Source organism: Vulpes lagopus, chromosome 10, assembly GCF_018345385.1.
Source record: "Vulpes lagopus strain Blue_001 chromosome 10, ASM1834538v1, whole genome shotgun sequence".
NCBI lineage: Eukaryota > Metazoa > Chordata > Mammalia > Carnivora > Canidae > Vulpes > Vulpes lagopus.
The window spans coordinates 42,022,131-42,041,634 of record NC_054833.1 but is presented as its reverse complement, the minus strand read 5'-3'; the positions used below and the strand labels follow the sequence as shown (position 1 = coordinate 42,041,634).

The 19,504-nt window shown below is 55.2% G+C and overlaps 1 protein-coding gene across 2 annotated transcripts in view; it reads right to left on the bottom strand.

Moving 5' to 3' along the window:
• FXYD6 (FXYD domain containing ion transport regulator 6) overlaps positions 1-15,084 on the bottom strand; it is a 31,006-nt gene extending 15,922 nt beyond the window's left edge. The window contains exon 1 of one of the 2 annotated variants that reach the window (XM_041771138.1): positions 14,955-15,084. The gene's annotated coding sequence lies outside the window, so the exon portion shown is untranslated. The remainder of the gene's footprint in view (positions 1-14,954) is intronic. The other variant, XM_041771137.1, reaches the window with a different exon arrangement.
• Positions 15,085-19,504: the final 4,420 nt, after the last annotated feature.

The window sequence follows — 19,504 nt, the reverse complement described above, 5'->3', positions numbered from 1 at the left end:
TTTTTATTTGAGGAGACTGAGGCCCCAACAGAGCAGTGATACAGCCGACTCACGCAGCCAGGCAGGCCACACAGCTGTTGGCGGCTCCTGTCTCGGGCTCTGGTGTGCTGGGACTGGGACCTGGGCAGGCCAGGGTTGAGGGACAGGAGGCCATGAGGGTGGCAGAGAAGAAAAGAGGGCACCAGCAGGGATGGGGGCCACCAGGGCCAAGAGAAGAGGGTAGGAGGGAAACCCCTGACAGGCTCCTCAGCTCTCCAATGGAAGACCACATTTGACCAGAGACATTCAGGGGGACAGTGGTGGCTTCTGGACGGTGAGCAATGGCATTGATCCAGAGAGGACCTACAGAAAGCTTGGAGCCCAACTCTTAGTCTCTCAACAGGAGGGAAAAAAAACAGGAGGGGAAAAAAATTAGAAGAAAAAAAAAACAACAACAAAAACAGAAAGTCCTTTCAAATGATCCTGGCCATGCCGTGTGCCTGAGCTTGGTGCAGGTGGCCTAGATCTGAATAGTCCAAGGCCAGCTAAGGACTAAGAAACATCACCAACAAATTGGTCTGATTTACTGACAGAGAGGTGGGTTCTTCATGTGCCTAAGATGTTGATTGGCAAGTCTTATTGTCCGGCAGGAAAACAGATGAGACTATCTGATCTATTTGTGTCAAGAGCCTTTTGGAGAGGGGGAATGGCCCCGGCAGGCTTCTCAGGCCTCCTTAGCCTGGGACTCTGTGAAAGGGCCATGCGTGCACCTCACAGGTGGGACCAGTACTTCTCGGGTACACATGCTGATGAGTGGGGCTGGGGGAGTGGCCTGCACAAGGCAGAAGATATTGTCCAAACCCGGGGTTTGGCTTTGGAATGTGCTGTACCATTATGACAATTTAGGTGTGATAATGCTTCAGCTGGAAAGGTTAGAATATTCTTGATCTTCTCTGGTACCCCGTTTCCACAGCCAATGTCCCCCTCTTCCCCATCCACGCCAGGGCAACCAGGCATCCTCCGCACTCACTCTCACCAGAGGCCCTTTCCTGTCTGAACTGCTCATCACCTTTCTGCTTCCCATCTTGGGTGCTGTAGCCTAATGCTCTCTTGTGGCTTTATATTCGAGAATAAAGAGAAAGCGAAGAACAAAAGGACGGTAACCATCTACTTGACAGCTGTGTCTGGAAGAGCTCAGAAAGCACTTTGCCACACTCCCTGCTGAGCCCAGCACTCCTCCGGCTCCTCTGTACCTCAGCTGCTTTCAGGATGTGGTGTTTGCCCCTTTTCAGGATGTGGTGTTTGACCAGTGACCTGGAAGGCCAGGACCACACTGTGGTCTCAAACCCCCAAATGGATGCCCTGAACTCTGACCCTGGAGCTCCCCAACCACAGTGGCCCAGGGCCACAAGCTTTGTCATCTGTTTCTGTAAAATACAGGCCAGACTCCTGATCATCTTTGGCCCCGGGAAGCTGCCCAGAATTCCCCTTCCTCATCTGGGCTTTGAGATGTAGCTGCAGCCTCACTGACTGAATGCCTCTGGGCAGCGCTGCCCACCTCCCACCCCCAGGCCAGTATGCCTCTGCCCCAGGTCCATGCACATGAGCTGGGTGCCCCGGAGCTGAGGGGCACCCACGAAGCTCCTGAGGAGAGATGTTCAGCGCTGGGGCTCCTTGCAGCTCCCACAAAGCCCAGTCCCCACTCATGCTGTGCACTTCCTGGAGCACAGCCTTGACAAGAGTGCGAAGGGGAAGGTGGAGGAAAGACAGGGGAGTCTCCTAGGTGGTGGGAAGCAGTGAACTTGGTGGTAGGAATGAGCAAGGTGCTGGCAATTGGGGGTTTGGGGCAGGGGACACAGGTCTGCATGGAACAGAGGAGTCCTATAAACTCCATGGAAGGAAACGTGAAAACTAAAGAGTCTGAGACAGGAAGCCCATATCTGAAGCCCAGTCTGGGCGCCTGGACTGGTACAAGAGCTGGTAATAATCACAATAAATAGCCTATGAAGTAGGTTCGATGCACCACCATCGAACCCATTTTAAAGGCAAAGAAATCAAGGTGGAGAAAGTATAGTCCTCTGGCAGGTGACAGCTGGATTCTAGACTTTAACCCAGTTTTGTGGGCCTCCCTGCTGGTGGAGGACGGGTAGGCTTCCCGCTGGGAGCCTGGGACTCATCGCAGGGGAGGATTCACATCCTCTGGGTGGGCCACCCATACTGGGGCTGCCCGAGGACAGGGGGCCTGCTCCCTAGGCAGCTCCTACCCTGTTCCTTGCTCCTACCCCAGTCTAATGGGCCGAGCTCTGCACAGAGGGCCACAAGAGAGGGCGCTCCTGCCTCTGAGTGAACATCACCAACCAAGCTCCCCAGCATTTCTAGCTTCATACATATTCATACAGTGAATATACAGTGCCTGCCAGCTCACCCTTGAGAGAGAATTTATAGTCCCTTGTTGGATAGAGAGCTGTTTACTCAGGAGGGTGATTTTTTTTTAACAGATTACAGAATTGCACAGCTGATTAGGGTGCATTTGTGTCATGCCAAGAACTGTTCTTGGTGGTTTAAATATACTAACTCATTTAACCCTTACAGCGGTTCTAGAAAGTGGCTATGATGACAATCATCCCCATTAGACAGATGGAGAAACTGAGGCCAGGAAAGTGAAGTACTTTGCCCAAAGTCCTGGAGCTGGGAAGTAGCAGACCCTGGATTTAAACCCGAACAATCAGGCTCCAGAGTCCTTGCTCTGAACCACTCTACTACCCTGCCACTCAGTGGTTTTGTGGCCTTGCGCAAGTGACTCTACCTCTTGGAGCCTTTGCATCTGAAACGTAAAACAAGAATAACAACATGCATCTCAGGAGCTGTGAGGATGAGAAGAAATCACTTTTGTGCATGGGCAATTATTGCTGGCCTGCCCACAGCCTTCCCTTCTGAGAAGGGCATCTCCTTTTGGAGGGGGGAGGGCTCCTCCCTCACTCCAACCCTATAGATCTCCTGGCTAAAAGGAATGTGTCCAAGACCTCATTGTTCCCCCAGGGGCTGTCATATCATGAGAACCAAGGGAGGAAGGGTCAAGGCTGCCAAGCTGTGAGGTGTGGGGGTCAGGGAGGCTGTGGGGGTGTCAGCCAGCAGCCCACAGGAGAAGAGCTGGTGGGGAGAGAGGTGTGCAGAGAAGGGACAGGGAACAGGCTGGGGCTGGGTGTGCTCTGGCCCACAGCTCCCACACCAGCACTGCCCATCCTGCAGTCCAGCTCTGACTATGATACCTGCCTTGTCCAACCAGGATGGAGCTGGGTTTCTGCTCTTTGCCACAAAAAGAGCTGTCATGTGGGAGCTGAGCTCTGTGCCGGGCAAACAGGACTATTCTTTAAGCACCAGCATTATGACTGTGATCACTCCCCAACTCTTCCCTCAGCTCCCCCTCCATGCTCTTCTACTTTCTCACGGAAAATGGAGAAGAGAAAAAGAGAAGGAGCTGGAACCCGGGGGAAGAGCCCTGGTCCCTTCTTCTCCCTCCCCTGCTTTCTTCCTCCAAGCTCTGGAAGGCTCTAGTGTCCTCCTGACTGGTGGGGAGGGGCCTCGGCCTGCAGCAGACACAGTCAGAGCAGGGCTGGATGGGCTCAAAATTCGCCCCCCCCCACCCAAGCCACTGCCTTGTCCTGCCCCAAGAGAAACCTCCACTGTCACCCAGTGTCGCAGCCAAGTGGCATAGGGAGAGCAGGTGTCACCAGGGCAGCTGGAGCTGGTGACATGCTTTCCACAATGGGGCAGCCCACATCCAGAGACACGGCAGCAAGATACACAGAAGGCCTGAGGTACCAGAAGAGGAAGGAAATCCTAGAGGAAGAGAAAGTGTGCCCAAAGGGAAGTATATAGGAGAGGCTGACACAGGGGGGACAAAGAGGCCACATGATGAGCCGAGGTCCGTCTGGGCCAGAATCCCTGCAGAGATAGAAATGAGAGGGAGGGAGAAGAGGCAACACAGGTGGCAAAGCAGAGAGGTGGGGACGACTGAGAGACCAGAGGGTCTGCTCTGGAGAAACCGGGAACAAGCCTCCGAGCTGCTGTCCACCCTGTTAAGGCCCTAGGGGGCCTCCACCCTCCCCCTGCAGGCCCTAGTCCTGCAGATGCTCCAAAGAGCAGAGAAAGGAAAATGCACTGTGGTGGAGGGGAGGGTTGGAGGGGGCAGGGTGGAGGGGGAATGTCAACAGACAGCTGCTGCTCCAGGGGAAAGCATCTGGAGCCCCCCACCGCCCCCCGGCTACAGGGCTGCTGCCCAACTGAAGGCACGTGCTCTCCGCTGGACAGGGTACAGGAGCCTGAGGCCCAGCCCTGGAGATACCCAGCAACCTGCCCCGATGCCCAGTCTTTTTTTGAACCCAAAGTCCTTCTGGGAGAAGCCACTGTCTCCACGAGAAGCCCCTTCAGTGTGTCCTCCAGGGAGGGCTGGGCCCTGAGACTCACAGGCAGGATCATGCAGATGTCTGCAGAACCGGGGTACCATGCCTAAGGCAGCCCTAACCATCCCACCTCTTGGGTTTAGGGGACACCAGAACAAGATATACCAGGACAGAGACTCTTCCTCCCTGGACTCCCAAGTGTAACTGTGGCTGCTGTAAGAGAAAAGGGGAGCAACTGTATTTTGTGTGTTCCCCCCTCCCTGCTCCTGATCCCTGCCCTGACGGCTGTAGGGGCAGGAGGTGGAAATGGTGGTGTCGATAACGCTGACCATTTGTAAGACAGCCTACTTGCCAGACAACTTCACAAGCACTCGCTCACAGGAATATCACCACCACATGTGATGTTGGGTACCTGCCATTTTATAGATCCAAAGCGGCAAGGCCCACAGTCAAGTGACTTGCCCACAACCCACAGCAAACAGTGGCATCGCAGGCAACGGCTCCTAACTCTGTGGGGGCCAAATGCCAACCGTGCCCTTCCACTCTTTCTGGATGCTCCCTGGCCGCTGTGGCAATGCAGGGGCACTCAGGGAAATGAAAATGCTGACCTTGACCCAAGTCCAAGGTGGGCTCTTTTGATGGGAGTGTTCCGACCTTGACCCAAGGGAAAAACCAGGATGAGAAAAACCTAAATAAAGTTAGCTAGGTCTGTCTAACTTCAGCATGCACGATGTCATTCTTGTTTGCCCAACTCTGCCCAATACTGCCTGGGCAGCCCTTTGGGAGGAGAGGGGAGGCCTGGCCCGTCAGCCAGCGCTGGACCCCAGCGGCTCACACCTCTGCCCCCATCCCAGCCGAGGCACCCTGGTCTCCCTCCTCAGCCTCCGCCCCTCTCGACAGCTGCTGGGCACCCTGCTCTGCCCTGCAGAACACCAGAGCATTTATGCCACAGCAGGACAGTGTACCCAGCCAGTTGTAGGTGATCCTGTCCATTGGAGCTTCGGGAAGCCCACAGAACTACCAGCCCGGCCCCTGGCAGCCTTTCAGAGGGGGCTGCCCAGCTGCCAATCCTGCTTTTTCTCTGGTGTGGCTCAGAATCAGATCAGGGAATAGAACTGAACTGAAGACCAGTCCCACTCCAAATCAGACCCCCACCCACAACATTCTCCCAAGGGAAGATGTTTTAATTTCACCAAATGCTTCTTTTCAGAGGTAATAACTTCCCATCCCAATGGTCACTGACACTGTCACCAGAGCTTTGAAATCAGACTGCTCTCCAGACAGCTCAGATCTGCCTGCATGTAGATGGAGCACAGAAAGGTAATGTTGCCCCTTCCAAGGTGTAACTTTGGAAGGAATGGCACTAGTACCTTTCTAGGAGTCAAGTTAATGAACTTTATTGACGGCCGAGAACTATCACTGAGGGTACTAGAATGACACAGTCCCCCTCCAGGAGCTTACCGTCTAACCCCGTCCACAGGTTTCCTCCCAGCCTCCCAGCCTCCCAGCCTCCCTGCCTCCCTGCCTCCCAGCCTGCACACTCTATCTTCGGTAGAGTCCCAGCCATGCTGACTCCTGCAGTATCTCTCTGATCTGGCCTTTTCTTCCAATGGCTCGCTCCACTCCAGAACCTTCACTGCCACTTCCCTGGTGGCTGCAGCAGCTTGCCTCACATTGCAACAGCTGCCCTCACCTTCAACCCCCTCCTGTCTGTCTGTCCCAGACAGACTGACTACTGCCTGAGTTATCTAATTGGCATTCTGATTACTTCCCTCTCAAACTCAAACGCATTCACGGTGCCCTAGTATCCCATCCATTTTTTTAAAAAATAGAAACTTTTTATTGTGGCACAGAAATATCTCTAGGTCTAGGCCTTTTCTTCCCTTCCAGTATTTTCTTCCATGCTTTCAGCTAAGATAGTCGATTCCTGTCTCCTGTCAAGCATGCATTGATCTCCACGCCTCTGTATATTCTGTTCCCACCACTTAGAATGCCTCCGCCAATGCAGAGCCAAAGTTGAGAAAGTCGTCCTGGTCCAACTACCACCCCAGCCTATGGACTGGCTGTCTTCATCTTTCCCCAGACTCAGCGAGCACCTGTTGCCTGTCGTCAGCACTGCTTTGGCACATGGCACTTGCTGTTTTATGCTCTCCTTAATGAAGCTCTCAGGGCTGAAAAGCCTCTGTGCTACCCCATGACTTGCAAGAGCTGAGGTGGGACAGCGAGCAAGGGCTAGCTGACAGACTGATGTCTGAAAGAGCCCAGCTCTAATCAGCAGGCCCTGGAATCGTGCTGGGGGGTGCGTGTGGGGGAACATCAACAACGATGATTCACGCTGATAGTACGTGCTCTTGATGGTGACGTGATGCGATCAAAGTAGCATCTCACCCCTGTGATTTTCCTCCCCCAAATCGATAAGCTCAGTCGAGTCACGAGAAAAACATCAGACAGGGGTATCCTGCAATCTACGTGAGCCTCCTCCCCCAAACTGTCAAGGTCATCAAAAACCAGGCAGGTCTGAGAAGCTGTCAGAGCCAAGAGGAGCCTAAGGAGACAGAACAACTCTGCAGGGCGTGGCGCTCCTGGAACAGAAGAGGGACATTAGGTAAAAACCAAAGAAATCTGAATGAAGTATGGACTGTAGTTAATAATAACGTATCAGTGTTGATTCCTCGATTGTGACAAATGTACCACACTAACATAAGATGTTAAAACTTGGGGAAACTGTGTGCAGGGGGGATTATATTGGATCTCTCTGTACTATCTGCTTGATTTTTTGGTAAATCTGTCATTGTTCAGCAACTCTAACCCGGACTCTGTTCAAAAAATAAAATAAAATCTGTTAAAAAAAAAAAAAATAACGCAAGGGGCACCTGGGTGGCTCAGTGGTTGAGCGTCTGCTTTCGGCTCAGGTCATGACCCCAGGGTCCTGGGATCGAGTCCCCATCATGAACCTGCTTCTCTCTCTGCCTGTGTCTCTGCCTCTCTCTATGTCTCTCATGAATAAAAAAAAAAAAAAATCTTTAAAAAATAATAATACAAAATTTTAAGTTCAGTGAAAAACAAAACAGCCTCCAACCCCCTCCCATCACTCCTACATCTGTTCACCTTCCTGGCAAAGCAGTGTGGAGCCCTGTGCCCTGTTCATGGTGTCTGATGCTCCTGTAATAGCAGTCAGGCTTTTATGGTTCAGAATCACAGAGCCAAAATCCAGCAAAGGCTTTTAGAGCTGCGTTTAAAACAAGTGCTTTGGGTCCAACCAGAGGTCACTGATGGATCTGTGGCCTCCAGAGGAAAATGCAACCTGTTCCCTTGATTTGCATTTTAAGTGCCCCTCAAATTAACATTAAATATCAATTATTCTGTTTAATAACCCAACTTGAAATGTTTGGCCCCCTTACAAAGTTCCAAAGAGCAGCTGATGAACAGAGAGTATTCAAAGCCTGGGATGGAAGAGAGAGCAGAGGACAGTGACGCTGTAGGAGGCCCAAGGGGCTGACAGTGGCTGTGACACTTTACTGAATTCCCTGTACTGCCTCAAGGCAGCTGGATAGCCGACCAGCATGGCAGGGCCCTGGGCCCAGACCATCATTATACTGACCCCTCCCAGGGTGGTTCCTATTGGGTCCCTCTCATTGCACTGCGGGGGCCCTCAGGCCTGGCGGGCCTCCCCCACATGGCTCCATCTCTGGGTCTGCCCCTGACATCCTTCACTCATGAAGGATGGTGCACCCACAGGTCCCCAAGCCTCGAAGCTGTTTCTCTAGAGCCCAGACCCAATCCAGGACAAAGCTCCTTTATTATGTAGAGACAAATTATTTTAACCCAGGGGCACCTTATCTCTAACATGGAGTTCCTTCTGGGGCAGAGAACATGGTCAAAGGAAGAAAAGAACTAACCAGAAGAGGAAATAAGGCCTAATATTCCTTAGAAAGGGATACATAGAGTTCACAAATCACAAACACAGGCCTGGTTTCTAAGAATTTCTCTGGAAAGATCCACCAGTGGGAGCACAGTGCCCTGCTGTTCCCTGCGCCCCCTCCCCACACCCCGTCACTGCCAGTCATGAGTCTTCAGAGTACCATGCCAGCCCTTACCCCATGGGCTGCTCCGGACAGCCCTCAGAGGCAGGTGCATAGAGCAGATACTGTGTGGCCAGCCCAGCACAGGCCAATGAGGTTGCTCAGAGTGAGTCAGACAGCAGGACTCCTGCCTGCTGAGTGCAAGCACAGGGGCCTGGGCCCTTCCCTCAGGGGAACTTCATCCAGTTCCCGGGAATCTGGAGAGTGGGCAGCACTGCACAGAAGCCCCAAGCCAGAGCCCCAGCAGGCTGCGCAGACGTGAGTGAGTCAGGCCAGCAGTGGGATCACCTCCTCCACATGCCTCCCGACAAAGGCCCATTCAAGAGAGGCCAGACAAGCCGTCGCAGAGGCTGAAACAGAAACTCAGAGCGGCTGCCAGGGCCAGAGGCCTGGGGCCAGGCCCACGTCACCCTGCCCATAGTCAGACCACAGTACCAGGCTGCTTGGCCAGTCCCCTTGTGCTTCTCCACTCCCCCAGCCCAGCTCCTGGAGAGCACAGCCCTGGCCTAAGTGTTTGAGCCTCCAGAGTACTCTGCATATATTCACATTGTCTGGCTTCAGAGTGGCAGTGGCATGGGGAGAGACCCCAATCCGTGGGCCTGCATACCTGGAAACTGCTCCTATCTCCAGAGGGTGAAGGTGGGCACATACGCACTGATGGAGGTTTTACCCAACCTTGTTTGCCTCCATTTCAAGAAACACACTGTCCCTTCCCTCCTGCCACATGCCCTCCTTCCCCTGTTCCCACTGAGCCAAGGCCCCCACCTCTTCCCACATTCTGTACTGCCATCACTAGTGTGTCTCCCCATCAGACGATGAACCCCTTGGGGACAGAGGCACATACTAGGCATCTCTGAAGCTCTAGCACTTAGCACCGTAGCTGCTCAATAAATGTCACTGACTCAGTGAATGGATGGTCGGTATCATTATCCCTTGTAGTTATAATTCAATCCAGCTCAGAACAACCTGAGCATCTGTGTAGAATTTTATGCATTTTATTAAATGCAAGGAATTAAAAACCTCTCTTGAGCCCCTCTCTTCCACTGCCTCATTTCTGCTCTCTGGGGATTTGTTAAGTCCCACCCACCAAAACACTAGGAGGAAACAGCTTCCCTCCACCGACTTTAGACCCAGACCTTTAGAAGCCTCCAGAGCTCAGATGGGGGTCAAATCCTTGTTTTCTGGATTCTACCAAAGAAACTGAGCACACTGAGAGGATGCATGGGCATAAAGGAAGGTTCACCTTAAGACTGTGTGGTGTGTACCTGGGTATGGGCAATGGGCAGGGAGACAGCTCTGAGGGACCAGTGGGTTTTCAACACTTCCTAGTGGGTGAGGACTTTTTCCCATATGTTCAGTTCCCACATACTCACTGAACTTTCTCCATGTGTCCAGTGCCATGCCAGGCACTGGGTAGGGGACAGGGCTTGCCTTTGGAGAGGTCAGGAAAGGGCACCTGAGTGACTCAGTGGTTGAGCGTCTGCCTTTGGCTCCAGTCGTTATCCCGGGGTCCTGGGATCGAATCCTGCATCAGGTTCCCCACAGGGTGTCTGCCTATGTTTCTGCCTCTCTCTGTGTGTCTCTCATGAATAAATAAACAAAATCTTTTAAAAAAATAAATAAAGTTTGAAGAGGTCAGGAAGGTGGAGGGGAGAAGGCATGTACAGACATAGCTAAAATGCACACACAGTAGGCCGTGTACTCAGCAGACCAGGGAAGAGGAGAGTATTTCTGTGTACTGGGAACTGGGGAAAACTACTTGAAAGAATGAGCACTCGAGAGGAGCCTCAAAGGCTGACAGAACAGTAGTTACTCCCTTCTCATAATAATACCATCACTACCATCGTTATCATCACAGCCGCCAGTATCTACTGTTGGCCCTGCGCCAGGCACCCAGCACAGCACCTTACAGAGCTCATCCCCAGTGTCCTTGTGCTCATTTGACAGATAAAGAAACCAAGGCTTAGAAAGTTAAGAAAACTAGGAAGCTCCAGAACCCAGATAAGCACCCAAGCCTGTGTGTCTCCCAAGGCCACAAGTCCCCGCTCAGCTGGGCCGGGGTGAGGGCTCTTTCCAGGCAGGGCCTGAGCACAGGCAGACAGGGTTGGCCATCTGGGGACAGTGCTGGGAGCGTAGCCACAGCCAGGTTATGAGAGCCTGAGCACCAGAGCCCGGCCCCTGTCCTTAGTAATAGACAAGGGAGAGTCACCGGAGGTGTGATGTAGCAGGACCCCATCCTCGGGATCACCAGTAAAGTGAATCAGGGCTGACAGAGCAAGGGAAGAGGCCCGTCACAATGGTCTGGGTGCCAGACTGCAGCTGGGCGAGGTGAGAGGGTGCGTGGGGACCTGCGAGCAGGTGCCCACGGGGGAGGGCTGTAAGGTTAGGTATGTGTCAGAAAGGGAAAGTGCATGCACGTGTGAGCCCACGTGTGTGTGAGTGCCAGGCCCTTCCTGCTGAGGAAGGCTGCAGGGCCGTCCTGGTGGGAGGCAGGGCCAGGGCAAAGCAACCAGTAGAGCTGAGCAGGAGGGCTCAGTGAATGCGGGACCACCATTTCACAGCTCTGCTGGATTTAAGACCTTGGCCTCTGATCTGAGGCCTTCTGAGGCCTGGCTTTGCCCTCCAGCTGTGTGGGAGTCACTGTCATTCCAACTCCCTCATTCCTGACCCCTCTGGCCCAAGTCAGATATTCTGAATGGGAACGGCCACATTCCCATGGCCGAGCCTGGTCCCCAGGGCCCTGGGCCCTCTTCCTGGACTTCATGCTCCCATCACCCCACCCCACTCACCCCTAATGTGCTCTTGTGTGGGCTCCGGGCTGACTTCATACTTCCCCCAGTCATGGTCTTTCCTCCTCCCTCCTATTCCAGGGCGGAGAAGAGGCTGCCAAGTTGGTTCCAGGCTTTCGTACGGGCCAGAGATATTCTGCTTCTCATCAGGGACAGAGGGCCCCGCTCGGCTCCTCAGGCCACAGTGACCAGCTGGCCGAGGGCTCTCCCTTGGAAACTTCACACACCCACAACTGGTGGCCCTGGATCTCATCCTCTCCGGGGGCCACCTCTGTCAACACTCTTCCCAGCCTGTTTCCATCCTGACCGAACAGAAGAGGTGGACCAAGGTCTAGGAGGGGCCGGCTCCTCAGCCCAAGAGGAGAAAACCCGGGCTCAGCTTCTGGAGCCCTTCCTGTGCAACCGGCTAAAAGGAGAGGCTTTCTCCGAAGGAACCAGAAACCAGCGCCTTCCCTGCTCAGCTCAGCTGCAACCCTGTATTATGAAATAATGAGTACAATTTGGCACCTGGAGAGAAAAGGGCTCTTTCAAGATTGTATAATCTACAAAAAATTAGAGGAAGAAATGCCTTAGAAATCCTGGACTCCAAACCCCCTATTGACAGATGTGGAAACAGAGGTCTAAAATTGTGTAGGCTCTCACCTGCTTGAAATCAATCTAAACCATTTCTGACTTCCCTCAAAAAGCCCAGTTTGCATCCAAAAGGATATCCGTGGAATGAGTGCACTTGCCCTTGGGGAAGAGCCAGGACCAGAACCTGGGTCTGTGCCTCGGGGCTCATAGCCTGGCCGCTACAGGCTCTCTGCCTCGAGGGACTGTGCCTGTCAGGACTGCTTTGCTTCCTCCAGGGCGCTCAGGCAGAGGCAGGTGGGTGATTTGTTAGACAGTGAGTCCTAGGGGCTGCCTGGCACAGCCTGCCCTCCAGATGGCAGCCAGCTAAGTCCAACAGGGCTCAGGGGCAAGGGAGCGTGTGCTCTGATTTATGGTGGATCAGGTGGGCTGGCTCAACTCCTCCTTCTACCCCCTCTCCTTGCCACACCCTCCGAGTAAATATAATGGCGCAGGTTCTTTGCTCACTAGGGTACCCACTGTGGACACCCACCCATTTGGAAGGGACATCTCAGTCCCCAGAGGGTTGCTGGCAAGAGAAAAGAAGACAAGAGATGTGGGATGGGAGTGTGCGTCACAAATCTCAGCCGAGAAGTCAGAAGGCCTGGGCCAACGCTGGGTGCGTGACTTCTGAGCCTGTTGCCTCATCTACACGATGTCCTGATTGGATGTTCCCTCAAGGGCCCTCTGGCTCTGAGAAATCTAGGATTCTCTTCTCCCTCGCTCTAGTATCCCCAACGATGAACACATAGCGGGTACTTAAGACAACTCACTGCATGACTGAGTGAAATGACTCCTCAGTCCAAAGAGCACACGGAGGCCAGGAGGGCGACTCTTTCCTCTGCTGTCTGCCACCTGAACACCATAAAAGCCATGAGGCTCGGAAAAGCCCTGGCAATGCAGGACCCCTCTGCAAACCAGCTTCCTCTCCTAGATGCACAGACATGGCTGGAGCAGCCACAAGAAGCAGGAAAATGTGCCGAAGGAGAGAGGGGTGGTCTGGACCCCCAACAGGAACAGATCGCATGGCTTGTACCATCTTACTGCCTAGCTCCTCTCCTTGCTGCTCTTTCCGGCTTCTCCTCCTGGCCCTGCCTCTACTTTGCGTGCTCTCCCTGCCCTCCCCCAGCCCCTTTGTTCTCTTGCTCAGCCACAACCTGTCCTCCCTCCTTTGTGGAGGCTCTGAGCCTTCTGCTGGTCCCGGAGCCACTGGGTCCTGTTAGCCAGGAAAGCTTAGGGGCCGAGATGAGACACCAGCCGGGGACCAGGAGCCTCAGGCTTTCTCAGGGGCAGGGCAGGGAGAAAGCAGCAGTGGAGGGACTGAATTTCTGGTTGGTGCTCAGCCTCTCGAGTCTAATACCCAGGAGAGGGGCTCCTCTTGGAGGTAATCTGAAAGTGCATTTCTTTCTACCTTCTTCCAACAGGGTTCCTGGGGAGATGTTTTCCTTCTGGCCTTCCTGAGCCATCCCTACACACACTCCCCGGCACAGAGCTAGATGGGGCAAAGAACTACCCTCTCTCTTCCAGCCTGAGACCTATCTAGAAGTTCTGTGTGTGTGTGTGTGTGTTGATGCGTGTGAGAGCATCCGCACAGGGACAGTGGGGCAGTATACGTGGCATTGAGGGTGCTATGTTCCGTTGTGGTCTATGTACGGTGAATTTGGTATGCATGCAGTGTATCTGGTCTGATACACACGTATGTGTAGTGTGTTTTATGGAGTGTGTGGAGCAACAGAATGCATGGTGTGTGTGAGAGTGTGTGTAATGTGGTATGCACGTATATGTGTTTGGGGTGCTGGGGCACGTTTGTGATGTGTCGTGGGGAAGACTGGAGTGGGTGAGTGGCCACCTCTGTCCCAGGAGCCAGCTATCAGGGTAGCCCAGCCAGAGAAGCCAGGGATCACTAGTATCCAGGCAACCGTGTTGGGGGAGGGGCAGAGATATGGAGGTGAGGAATGGGCAGGAAAAGGAAGGGAGGCTGAGAATTGAAGAGGAGTTTCCATGGCAACTACCAGGGAGGTCACGTGCAAAAGGCTAAGTTGCGGAAACAGATACACACATCCATACCCCCACAAGATGCGGGCACTGGGCCCCCAGGGTGGGGGTCCCTTCACAGGGACATGGGCTGCCCACTGATCCATCTCCGAACCTGGAAATCCCGGCCCAGCCAGAGGGGACCACACCAAGGAAACAAAGGAAGTGGAGAGGGAGGCCACGTTCACGGGCAGAAGGCTCAGCAGCCAGGCCCCCATGTCTGGGGGTTGGCAGCAGGGGCCTGCCCGGGCCCATTTCTCCAGCGCAGCTGCTCCCACTCTCGGGTGCTTTCTCTACCAGCCACCACTTGTAAGAGCCAGAGGCGAGCGCCAGAGCCAGGGCTGCTCTTCCAACTGTCCACGGAAGCCCAGCAAGACACAATGGGGGAGGCCCTGCCAGGGCCAGCCCTGCTGGGGAAGGGGGCTGGGCGTGAGAGAGGGGGTGGGGGGAGATTAGGGAGGCCCCTGGAAGAAAACAGGGCTGGATAAACAAGGAGGGAGGAAACCCAGGCAGACGTTCTCAGGAGTGCCATACTCTGGAGCCCCAGGCCTTCTTTACCTGCCCGCCCCCCTGCCCCTTGCCCCCCGCCCATGCCCCCAGCACCAAGCCAGCCGTCCCATTTTGCATTGCTGGTGCGTCTACACTCGCTCGCGTCCAGCCACCTGCCCGTCTTCACACGCCCGGGCTGCACTCAAGTGTCCACAGCCTCCCAGTAACAAAGGGGAAGCTCCCGCCGGACCCCGGAGGGAGCTGCCCCGTCGCCTTCTCCAGGACGCCGTAGCCCCGCTGCAGGCAGCGGCCAGGGCTCCGCGGGGCCCCAGCTCGCCCCCCCCGCCCCGGGCCTCCCCGCAGAGGCCGCGCTCCGCTGCCGACGCCCCCCGCCGCGGCCCCCGCGCATCCCCGCGCATCCCCGCGCCCCGCGAGGGCCGCTCACACCCACCGACCCGCAACTCCCGGCCGCCATCGGCCCCCGCCCGGGGCCCCCCGCCCTCCGAGGAGGAGCGGGCGAGGACGCGGAGCCCAACTTTGCCTCCCGCGCGCCCGCCGCTCACCCTCACCTGCACAGCGCGGGGCGTCGGAGACGATCCCGGAGGACGCGCGGTGCGGGCAGCCGGGCGCGGCGCGGCGGGGGCGGGGCGGGGCGGTGGGCGAGGCTCTCGCGTGCTTCCCGCCTCGCTCCTGCGCAGGGCTGGGGCGGGAGGGGGCGGGGCCCGGCCGGGCGGGGGGCGGGGATCGGGGCGCGCGGCGGCCCCTGCGGCCGCGGGTCCGGGAGGCGGAGGGCGCCCCCGAGGGGCGGGCCGCGGCGCGCAACAGGAGGCTGCGGCGGGGCGGGGGGGGGGGCGCCCAGCACCTGCCGCCCGCCCGGGGGTTTCCTCCGCGGAGGGCGGGCAGGCAGCGCGACGCACGCAGCGGCAGAGCTGGTGTCTCTCTCGGAAATAGTAGACTGGGGGGGACGGGGAGACAGCCCAGCACCAGACACGGCAACCCACGTTAATTGGGAGCCTTGGCAATTAAGGGGAATGTGTACCCGCAGCATGAATGGCTGTGTCGTGGGCGCCTGAGCGCCGCTCCCGCTGGAGTTGTCATTTCCAGCTCGAGCCGGGCGGGGGGCGCGGGCGGGGCGCCACCGAGGGACAGGTGTGCCGCCCAGGACCACCGCCCTCCCTTCCGGGGGCCCTCATCCCGGCCCTGCCCGGTCACCATCCCGCCCCTCAGGATCCAAATTTAAGGCGACAGCTGACTTTCAAGACGCAAATCCTGGCTCCCGCACGTCTCCCTGGGATGTAACCGTGAGCCAGGGGCTCAAGGAAGCTCTGGAGCCCCTTTGCTCGCAGGTGATGGTGGCGGTGCGAAGGCTCCCCTCCTGGGAAGCTGAGCCGGGAGCTCAGAGCAAGTGATCAACAAGCCGGCAGGAGCTGGCAGGGCTTATAGGAAGGGGCCCAGGCCACAGAACCCCAGCAAAGCCAGGAAGGCAGACTGCTGGCCACCAGGCTGCCCAGCCCCAGCCACGATGGAGACAGGATGAGGGGTGTTTCCGGAGAGGCGCTGTGATTGTCCACACCTAGGCAGGGCCATGGGGACTTCATTACAGACCCCAAGCCCTGGGATGACGGGTGCGGACGGCCAGGAAGAGACCCAGCCCTAGCTCTAACACCCCCAACCCTCAGCCTCAGTATTTTCAGCTGCGAGAGGAAGACCAGATAATTCTAAGGCCGTTTCTCACTCTAGCCCTGGATGATTTTAATTATTTTAGCGAAAGATCAGGTCTCAAAACCCCAAGGCAGGAAGTACTCTAGAATTCAAAAAGGACTTGTGCAGATTTGGAAGCGGTACATGGCTACTGAGAGCAAGTGGGCAGCCTCCCCCGACATGCACACACACAAGGGAGACCAATGGGGTGACGGTTCTGATCGGTGGAGTGCAGGACCTTGGACAAAATGGACATGGTTCCAAGAGTCCCCAGGTTCTATGGGTGCCTCTGAAAGCTAAAGCTCTGAGCCTGGCTCCAATCTCGCCAGTCTGTGTGACTTGACACAGATCGAGTAACCTTTCTGTCCCTGTCTTTTTCTCCACAAGTGAAGACTTGGTGACAGTTGCCCCCCTCTTCATTTGCTCTAGGGGATGAGAGATGAAACCACACGCCTTGGTGGGCCCATGTTCTTGGGCAAGCAGATTTAATCGCTCCCGGATGCCCTTGCATATTGCCTTCCAGACATTTCTCTGTGCTGCTTTTTGGAGTTCCTCCTGTTGGGGACACACCAAACCCAAGCTGGGAAAGCCTGTTTGGGGAAAAAGGAATTCCAAAGCCAGGTCACCTGGAGTAGCAGCCCTTTCCTAGAATTCCAAGGTGTTTGACTGAATTACTTCCTAGGGATACCTGCTGGCTGCTGACCAGTGTAAGGGCTGCAGCGACAGGATCTATAGTCATGAGAGGAAGGGTCACGCTTGCCTCTCAAATTGTGCTCCATCATCATTCCTCCAGGAACACTGATGAAGGTTGGGGTGGCACCGCTATGTAGTCCACACAAGCATGTTTCGGAGGAGTAGCATCTCCCTTCCACGGGGAGAAGAAGCCCATCTAGCCGCTGTGAAATGTGAGTGTGGGTAAGAAAGTGTCCCCAGCTCCTCCACTCTTTCAGTACATTTACTGATGACAGGAGCCACTCTGCACTGAGCCCTCGGCCAAGCTCCAGGCCACAACAGCGCAAGGAAAGTTGTAGTCTCTTATGGCTAATGAACAAGATGGGTACTTATCAACTGGTCCTGCAAATCAGTGTGTCACGAAAACCTGGTTCCGAGCCCTGAGGATGCAGCATTTGAAAAGCAAGCCAAAAGGTCAGGAGGTGTTAAAGAGATGTGGTGAAGGAGCCAGGAATCGGTGTGACAGGCAGGACTGGGAAATGATTCTGACATAGGAACAGAAATGACATGTGCAAAGGCCCTGAGGCAGAAGGAGCATGGCACGGAAGGAGCCACTGTGGCCCTCGAGCAGGGGAGACAGGCTGGAGTAGGAAACACATGCTAGACCAGGCAGGCCTGGTAGTTCCTGGGTAAATCCCTCTTTTTTCCTCGGGGATAATGGGAAGCCACTGAAAGGCATTAGGAAAACTGTTGCAAGCAAGAACTGGGGAATGGGTGGCTACGATGTAGGGGGACCCCACAGTGTGGGGTCAGGGGCTGTGGGGAGGGTGGTGCTAAGGTGAGGCTGAAAAGTGGGCCTGGCCCCTAAGTGAATAGAATCCTGCCTCTCTAAAGGCCCTGGGAGCAAAGAGAGAGAGAGCTGGGGCCGGTGTGCACAGCCATGGTGGAAGTAGGACAAGAAAGAACAGAAACCATTTCTAAAACGCTCCCCATGCGTCCAGAATTGGAGCCACGGAAAGACCTGGGGCTCAGAAGGACAGCCTGACTGTTGGGAGCAAAAGGGACGGCTCCATGCTTTAAAGCTTGTGCTCAGTAACTCACAACTGTGCTACTAAATACTAAAACCCCGTGTGGACTGCTCTTGCCTCGTCCCCAGGGACTGTGACAAAAATAGCCGTTCAGCCTGTCAGAGCCTGGGTCCCAGAGCAGCAGACCAACCCGAAGTGGAGGACCAGCAGGAAAGAGTAGAGGGGCAAGACCAGGAGTCTTGGGGAGAGACCCCTGCCTCTCCTAGCAGGTAACCCTCCAAGGTGGCTTTGGGGGTACCATTTCATCCTGGGGTGCGGACTGAAGAATCAGAGCACTCCTGCCCACCAACTACTACTTTCAGTCCATTCACAGCCACTGTGCTTTGTACAGGTTCGAACGTACCTTCTCCCCCCAGCCGAATGCTGAGCCCCCAAACCCTAGGACAGAACCGTTTCCTACTCCTTGGCTGAAAGAGATTGCGCACCTGCAAACTGCTCCTGGAACCTGGGTCCTTCCGCCCTCCCTGACCTGTCTTTCTCGAACCTGTCCAGCTTCTCCCTCAAGCAGCTTGTGTGAGGCCCTTTGTCACTTTACACAGCTCCTGGACAATCCAACCTGCAACCATGGCTTCACCATCCATGTAGGGCTGATGGCCCCACACTCGCCAGCCTGGTCCTCATCCCCAGAGACCCAGAGGAGTAATGCCCAGGCACCCCGTGCAGCTCATGCTGAATCCATCATCTGACTCCCCCCACACCCAAAGGTGCTCCCTCTCCGGGGTCTTTCTTTAATTCATAAATGGCACTGTCCCCACCCCGTCACTCACCTGGGAAAGCATGTACTATCCTCACTCCTCTCCCCTGACCACTTCTGTTCTAGATCAGGTCTCTCTGCTGCCAGCCTCCTGCCGGAGACTCGGCCTCAGTCTCCCCACCCCCAGGCTATCAACTCTGGTATTTTCTGCAACTCAGATGTGACTCAAACCTTCACAGGCTCCATGTTTTCTACACACTATAGTCTGACTTCTTAATATAATAGTTTTTACAACCCAAGACCCACCCACCTTTTGTGCTTCATCTCCTGACCCCACACTTTGCTCTGCCTTCCCCATTCCATCCCCACGCCTGTCACTCCAACCCTTGCAAATGCTGCCCCCCGGCCCAAGAGGGCCACTCACAATCATCCAAATATGCTGCCGGTTTGCATGCCGCCCATCTTTGCTCATAGAGTTTCTCTGCTTAAAACATCCCCTCTTGGGGCATCTGGGTGGCTCAGTCATTCGAATATCTATCTGCCTTCGGCTCAGGTCATGATCCCAGGGCCCTGGGATCGAGCCCCACATCACCCTTCTCCCTCCCCCACTACCCTTGCTTGTATGTGCTCTCTCCTCTCTCTCTCTTCTGTCAAATAAAATCTTTTTTAAAAAAGACTTAGAAAAAATAAAACATCCCCTTTCCCTTCTCCCCTTGTGAGAATCTTACCTACTCTGCAAAGCTAAATTCAAATATCACCTTATAGAAATTAAGGCTGTCTTTCTTGTCCACGCTGTCGCGAATGGTCTTGTGCCTCTCCATCTATAACGGTGCATATCATAGTCTGGATTTTACTGTGTGTAATTGGGCTGCCCTAATGGAATAGGAAGTTCTTGGAGGCAGCCTGGCCTCTCACTCCGTATGCAGACCCCAGTGTCTTGCCTGGTGACCCATCTATAACTCGG